Genomic DNA, 7,981 nt, shown 5'->3' with positions numbered 1-7,981 from the left:
GTGTCATAGAATAATGTGTGGAAGTAATTTTAGTTGCAAGAAAATAATGTTGGTGCTTTACATTTCTGCAAACCACCAATATGTTACCTTTGCACATTTCATACCTATAATATCAACGTTTTTAAAGTGACGTAGTGTTTGAGCTGACTTTGTCATCTGGAGGTGGAGGGGATGGTGGATGTCGTGACACCTAAGCAAGACGTCTGCCAAACTGCAGACAACAGGTTGTGTTGTAGCGAGTCATTACTGAGTTTCCAGCGGCTCTTTAGCCACCAAACGTGGGTGTTCTGTAGCGACTTGACGCTGTTTTTCCAGTGAAGATTTTGCCAATAAAAGCAGGTATTTTAAGCCAAACATGATCTTTTCCAAACCAGAGCCAAGTGGTTTTTGGTGCCTATAACCCAACCACACGTTAACCACAGCATTGTTGAAATGTTAAGTTTCACCCACACTGCCAAAGAAAAGAGAAACTGTCCTCACCTCAGTCTCTGACTTTTTGTTCCCTGGCTCTTTTCTTTGGTGTGGTAGCATGATAATAAAACCGTAAAGAATCAGAGAAGAAGACAGGAACCTGAAGATGTAAAGATNTGGACTTGTAGATGTGCTCAGCTTGTCAGTCTCGACAGATTTTGTGCCCAAACTAGCTCCCGGATCGTCTCGTCTTGTCCCATGATCAAATAGAGATTTGATAGTAGACAACATTAATATACATGTTATCCAACACTCATCATTGCGTACCTTTATGTGACAAAAATATCATAGAAAATAATGAATTATTTTCTTTAATAGTTTTATATATATAGCCTACCTGGAGCTCGCATGTATGGAGCCTGGGTTTGTTGAAGGTGTCAGTGCTGTTTGGGCTGAGAAAGCCATGCGTAAGTAAGGTGAAGGAGGTTATTGGGTTGGTGCTGGGAGCACTTAGTACTTAGTACTTAGCACTTAGTAGCAGAACTACTAAGCAGAGTACATAACTCCTTGAGATCAGGTGGAGAGATCCACTTCCTCTCAGGAGGAAATCCAGGAAGAGGAAGGTTATTTAAGTGTGGGAGTGTCCTATTTGAATCCCTTTTGTTTGAGACCATGCGGCAAGGTGAGTGTGTTTGCTGATCCTGTGAGTTTATCTATCTCCTTTAACTTTAGCTTATATTGGAGTTATGCTATGTAGCGTGTGAAATAGAGTATGGTGAATGTGCTGGGAGAGGTAGTATCAGCACTGTCTCTACCTGGAGCTCGCATAAATGGAGGCTTTGAGGTTTCAAATAGAACACCAGCCAGTTAAAGTTCCAATTGCCCATTTCTCCTCATGTCACCTGGTTCCTCAACATCTTACACAGATCTTGTTGATTGAGGCGACATCCAAGCCGGTATGACGCTTTTTTTTTTTCTTTGCTTTTTTTGACCAAATTTTATTCAACATTTTGCATATGTACAGGCACAGTAGCACAGTGTCATGTTTGTTTTTTTAAAAACAGAAATATTAATCCTTTTACCCTCCAATCCCCACCACCACCCAGCCCCCCAAAGATCCTCTCCCAGCTCATAAGAGCAAAGTAATGATAAATAAATAAAATCAACAAACAAAAGATAACTCAACTCAACTCAGCTTTATTTATAGAGCACTTTGAAAACAACAACAGCCGAAACAAAGTGCTGTACATAAACATAAAAACTTAAGACATAAAACAAATAATAAAAACACTAAAACAAGAGCAGAGTCCACAAGAGCCATTGGGACCAAACACCATCACTTCTGTTTTCTTTTCATTAAAATTTAAAAAGTTCAGGGCCATCGAGACATAACAGAAGTGGTTTAAGTGAGAAAGCATCTTTCTTCTTTAGCGGCACGTATATCTGACTATCGTCAGCATAACAATGGAAAGAAATACCGTGCTTTCTAAGGATGGAACCCAGAGGCAGTAAATACAGTGAGAAAAGCTGGGGCCCTGAAATTGTACCCTGTGGAACCCCATACGACGCAGGAGCAGAGCAGGACAATGCTTACACACCTAAACCACTCCAGAGCACTACCACAAATGCCCGCTGTTATAAAATAACATACATAGACACAAAGTAGGTGTGCGACTAATTGAAATAAATAAAGAAACAGAAAAAATGAAAAAGTAAATAATAATAATAAATCAATAAATAATTAAAAGTCAGCTGGTAATATTCAATATCATCATGCCAACTTAACCTTGTCTGCATCTTACAAGATCACAATCCAACATGTGTGTATCAACACTGTTACATCTCCACAAATACTACACAATAAATACACAATATGCATGTCACTGTGTGCACAAACTACATATCCCAAATGATCAACAGTTATCTTTCTCCGGTCATACTTCCCGTACTCTAGTCGACTGAAATAAATCGCATTGTTTCAAAGTGGGAGATAAGAGGCTGCCAGTGTTTGTAGAACTTCTCAGCTGAGCCACGCACACAAAATTTGATCTTTTCCAGTTTCAAAAATGACGTAAGCCGGTATGACTCTTGTGTTTGTGCTTTTCACTCATCCTGAGGCAGGTTAGCAGCATTAAGAACCTTTCCTCAGGGTCCAGACTGGATATGTGTTGCCCCCCTCTAACTGGGAATCAAACCCCGGTTAGAGGGGGATTTTATATATCTAGACAGACAGACAGACAGATGCACAATCATGAATCTGGTGTAGGTTTTTATTATCAACCACTAATCCACTCACAGATTTACTTACATTTCTAACATTTCATGAAAGAGACCAAACAACTTATTTTGCCTATTTTTATGTTGAGTACGTAACTGTACACTAAGTATTTAACGTTATTATTGGGTGTTATTTCGTAGGATATCATATGAACATTTGTATGAGGATACGTTGTTGAGCTGAAGTTAAATATTCAAACACAGTGTCTGTTTTTGTCTCTCAATCCAAAAAAGTCTTCAGTGCTTGCAAACAAGAGTCTCCCAGTTCATCGGGGGGCAACGTCACGTATATGAGACAGAGGACAAACTGGTTGCATTGAAGTTTAAACTTGAATGTGATGGTTTGTCAGAAACAGGTGATGTTTATGAATAAGGTGGGGACACAGGCTGCAGCACACCTGGTCACCTGGTTTCTCATGGCTCTCTGTACTTCTCCCCACCCTCACACACTCGCATTCTTCAACAGTCACTCTTAGGTTATACCTTGTTATGTTTTGGCAGCTATGAGCTAATGAGCATTTTAACACAACAGTCCCCATAGCAACTGTATACAAACATGAAAACATGCATTTACTGCATATATCCACCTACTTCATGCATAAAATCTGTTACATTACCCATTTAATTTTTATTCCAGCACTCTTTGTACTGTTGCGTTCTTGTTCACAATCTACAGAAACACTGGACTTCTATGAAAACGTTGAATGTTTTTTTAGGGATGTCTGTTTCAGTTAATTTAGCTTTTGATAGCCCAACACATTAATCACTAATAAACCATTTTTTTTACAGGAAAAAAACCAAAGCCCAAACTGACATAAAAACATGAAGCCTTCCCTGTTGGTTCAGCGCCCTATGACTCAGTTTGAACTTTAGTACCACAGTTGAATTTTTTGTGATGTAAATGTTTTGCCTTTAATTTTATTTTCTGTTAGCCGCGTTAACATGCAGAAACACGGTGCCCCCTGCCCACGCTTTAGGGGCCGTGTACATGCCGCATCTTTAACTGCTTGGAAAATGTGAGGTCATTGCCTTTTCTGTGCCAGCTTTCAAGAGCGTGGCTGCAGGTTGCTTCTGAGTGCAGAGCGGATCTTCTTCCAGGAGCTGTTTATAAGTGTGTAGGCCTATCGTCCGTGGGACAGATGTAAAGCTCTGGGTAGCCCTGCACTAGCACCATCAACTTTTCTGTATTTATCACAAACTGATATTTACTGAAGAAGGGAAAGATATCTGTCGGCTGTGATTGGTTGTTCCTTGTCACATGACATGTGGCGCGCGCTGCTGCGTTCCAAAAGTTGAACTCGGTTTATCTCAGAGCGCAGCCATCGACGGCATTTCTCAGGCGTTTGGGTGCCTGCCATGCATCCTTATTGAAAACAATGAGTTTGAGGGCACAAAAATGTAGCATGTGTACGGCCCCTTAGTCTCCACTGGTTAGCCTTGGCTGCTTCACAACGCTCACCACCCAGGTCAGGTGGGAGCTAGCAAGCAGCCACGCTCATTGTGATGAGCACTGGTAACGTTACTATAAAAACATCGTGGCCACCCTACGGCCTTTCCCCAGGTAGCCCTGGTGACTTAACAGCTAAATTTTGAGCCGCAAAACCCCTTTGCATTGTTTACAGTGTTTGCGCTACAGGCTGTGCTGACTGTGCTGACAGAGCCACTGACTCACCAAGGTGACCACAATGTTTCCTCAACAACACTGTTGGGTTGGGAAAGACTTCACACATTTGGGGGGCGGCAGTAGCTCAGTCCATAGGGACTTGGGTTGGGAACCGGAGGGTGGCCGGCTCAAGTCTCTGTCCGGACCAAATGCGGAGCGTGGACTGGTGGCTGGAGAGGTGCCAGTTCACCAGTTCACTGCCGGGGTGCCCCTGTCCAAGGCAGCCCTTCTCTCCACTTAGTGCATGTATAGGTCCTGTTTGTGCATGTGTGTGTATTTCGGACCTGTGTGTTATTGACACGGAGTGAAAAAATTGAATTTCCCCTCAGGGGGATTAATAAAGTATATAAAAATTAAATTCAGCCCTGGTCCCATCTGACCCTGACACTAAGAGCTCACGTGACACCTACGACTCTGCAAGGGTTCCCACCCACACAGGGTTTATAGCCTGCAACTTCATACCAGTCATTTAGAATTGAAGAAGCCTCTTGGATGAGAGGCGAAACGTTGTCAAGAAATGCAAGCAAGTCCAGTTGCCTACGATATTAGCACTTACGATTACCATGACCTGGATGACTGAGAACCTTCACCAGCTTCTTAACAATCAGTTTGTTGCATGGACTGTAAAAATAATGGACGCAGCTTCGAAGACGTCACCCATTGGTTTGTGGATTCATGTTTTGAAGCCTTGAGTTCGGCAATTTGGCTGTTGCCATCTTGTTTTTTTGGAGCCAGAAGTGACCATATTTGGGCGTGAGGGTGGAGCTGTGGTGGAGCGAGGGGTGGATCTGACTGAAAAGCTGAGGACACTATTGGCAGACGGGCAGTCACTTAAAACAATCCACCCTTATTTATGCGTAACTTTAAACCTCAATAAAATGTAAATAGGAAAGTTTAGTAAGAATGCATCCCCCGCATTCGGTCGGTTGGTTGGTCGGGTGGTCCACAAAGCTTGAGTAAAAATGCTCAAAACTGACTTGCTGCAATTAGAGACCATGAGTAACTATACCAGAAAGAACAACCATGATTCATCCATTAATGGCATGCATAAGCATCGCTAGCTTGATATTATAACTATCATCACCATGTATTTATACAATAGGCTATGTAGCCAGACCCAGACATAAATCATACATCAAGCCAGTTGACATCTGTCACACTCAGATAAAATATTGACCTTGACAGACAATCTGTTGAACTTGGAAGACGTGAGCAGCAAGGTAGTCTACTGGCAGTGTGGGTCCATCCACGTGAGCAGCATGCCTGGTAAGTCTAGTCTAGCTGTGCTGTGAACTGTCCACCAACGGTCTAGCTAAACAGCAGCAAGATACTGTAGCTACTGTAGCTAAGCATAGTAGCTGCACTATGCTTTTGCACATTGTTGTTTTATATTGTCCTTGTCTTCTGTTTATCTTTTTGCACTTACATGTATGTACTTCTTTTCTTTGGTTTTAAATGTAAAGCATCTTTGAGAGCTGTAAAAGGGCTGTATAAATATAATGTATTATTATTATTATTATTAGTTAACTTGTTTGCTGTCTAACTTGGAGCCTTTGGAGCCCTGTGTTCAACTTTTTTTCAAATGACAAAGAGAAAACAAAGCTAGGGACATGTAGGCTACCCTAAAATATTATTTATTGATTCATATTTAGATTCAGACAACTTTATTGATCCCACGTGAGGCAATTCATTTGCAGCATACTCATCCCAAGCATCAACCACAACAAATACAATTTCCTATGTTATGCACAGTCCAGTAAAACAGACCACTAGGTCATTGAAGGGCACATTGAATGGCCCAAGTTTAAAAAAAACATATAGATAAAAAAAAAATATATATATAAAAAAATATTGTTACATCCAATATTATAAGAATGTGTATGTGTAGCCTATTATTTTTGTTTTTTGATTCGTGGAGAAAGTATTTTGAATATTTTAATACAAAAGTACTCCACTCAAAAGTATTTTGTTACAAATTACATTTGCTTTTTATAGGCCTTATCAAAAACAAATTACAAAATACTCAAATGTAACTGAAATGCGTATTTTAAATACAAGTAATGGAAATACTGCCCATCCCTCCCTCACTGTACCTGTTACAGCTCTGCTGCATCAGACCACAGATACAATAATTCCACCTTCTAATATCAGGCTCGTTTGCAAAATGCCGTGCTGCCAAACTAAAGAAAAGAAGCAGAGGCCGTGATCATAGTAGGATATAGAGTGATAAAATCTACATATAGGGTGGCTGGTAGTGGTGGAAGAGACAAACAAACACAAACTTTGACCCAGGAGAACAAGGTTTAAATCCCATGTGAAAACAATATTTACAACAGATCATCACTATAAAGCTAAACACAGTAAAGTTCATAAATGTGATGTTATATAAAACCAACAGTGCTGTTTTCTGATAATCCAAATCAAAGTTACACGGTAGTTACAGTATATTTGGAATATGCATTTATATATGGATTAGTATATACAAAATTATTTTAATTAAGCATAATGTGGAATCATAACACTATAATAATAATATAAGTAGCCACAATGATGCTATGATTGGAGTGGATTTAATGTAAAAATATTAATGAAGNTCTCAGGAGGTTCATTTTTCTTTAGACAAGAACAGTTATGAGCAGAAAATATATATATACAAATAACAAAATGCACTTTGATCAGCAGAGGGCGCTAAAGCATCAGTAAAAAGTCCTGCTGGAAGTTCCTCAAATCACATGACATTAAAAAAAGACTCCAGACGCAGTTTACCTGCTGAAAATGAAGATCTGAATCTAAAGTCATNGAAACAGTTTAATCCTGTTGAGTTGAACACACTTTGTTCAGCAGAGGGCGCTAAAGCATCAGTAAAAAAGTCCTGCAGGAAGTTCCTCAAATCACATGACATTAAAAAAAGACTCCAGACGCAGTTTNTTGATCAGCAGAGGGCGCTAAAGCATCAGTAAAAAGTCCTGCAGGAAGTTCCTCAAATCACATGACATTAAAAAAAGACTCCAGACGCAGTTTACCTGCTGAAAATGAAGATCTGAATCTAAAGTCATGCCGTCACTTCTCATCATCACTTATGGATTATAGTGAGTATATTTCTGTCTCTGCTAACAGGAGTTACACAGTATGAAGTAAAGTCACAATAAGTTTCAGTTTGTCAGATGTCTGATATGACTCAGTCTGGAANACCACAACATAATGCGCCGAGGAATCGCGGGCGCAGTGATGCAGCCGCGGTAGGTAGGTCACGGAGCAGAGCAGAGAAGACCAAATGTGAAGAGTAGTGCCAGCTCTTATACACCTGTGGACTGGCCAGGTCCACCCAGGTGTGGCAAGCCCCACCTACGACCTGCAGGGAAAGACAAGACAACACAAGAGAGGGAACACAGAACACAACAGCAGGCCCTAGAGGCAGGAGGCCGTCACACAGCTTACAGGAGTTACACAGTATGAAGCAAAGTCACAATAAGTTTCAGTTTGTCAGATGTCTGATATGACTCAGTCTGGAAACATTAAAGAATATCACTTCAATTAAAAAGATGTTTTCATGTTAAAGTCGTCAGCCTCTCTGTCTCAGCCTGTGTCTCCAGCTAATACGTCACTTTGACACTGTGCTGTTATTTTTTA

At 40.6% G+C, this 7,981-nt stretch overlaps 1 protein-coding gene across 1 annotated transcript in view; it reads left to right on the top strand.

The window, feature by feature from the left end:
- Nucleotides 1–7,981, top strand: part of pcbp4 (poly(rC) binding protein 4) — a 536,281-nt gene that overhangs the window by 432,033 nt on the left and 96,267 nt on the right. The window lies entirely within an intron of this gene.

Source organism: Epinephelus moara, chromosome 24, assembly GCF_006386435.1.
Source record: "Epinephelus moara isolate mb chromosome 24, YSFRI_EMoa_1.0, whole genome shotgun sequence".
In the NCBI taxonomy this organism is placed as follows: Eukaryota; Metazoa; Chordata; class Actinopteri; order Perciformes; family Serranidae; genus Epinephelus; species Epinephelus moara.
The sequence above is the reverse complement of the archived record's forward strand: the minus strand, read 5'-3'. Positions and strand labels throughout refer to the sequence as shown.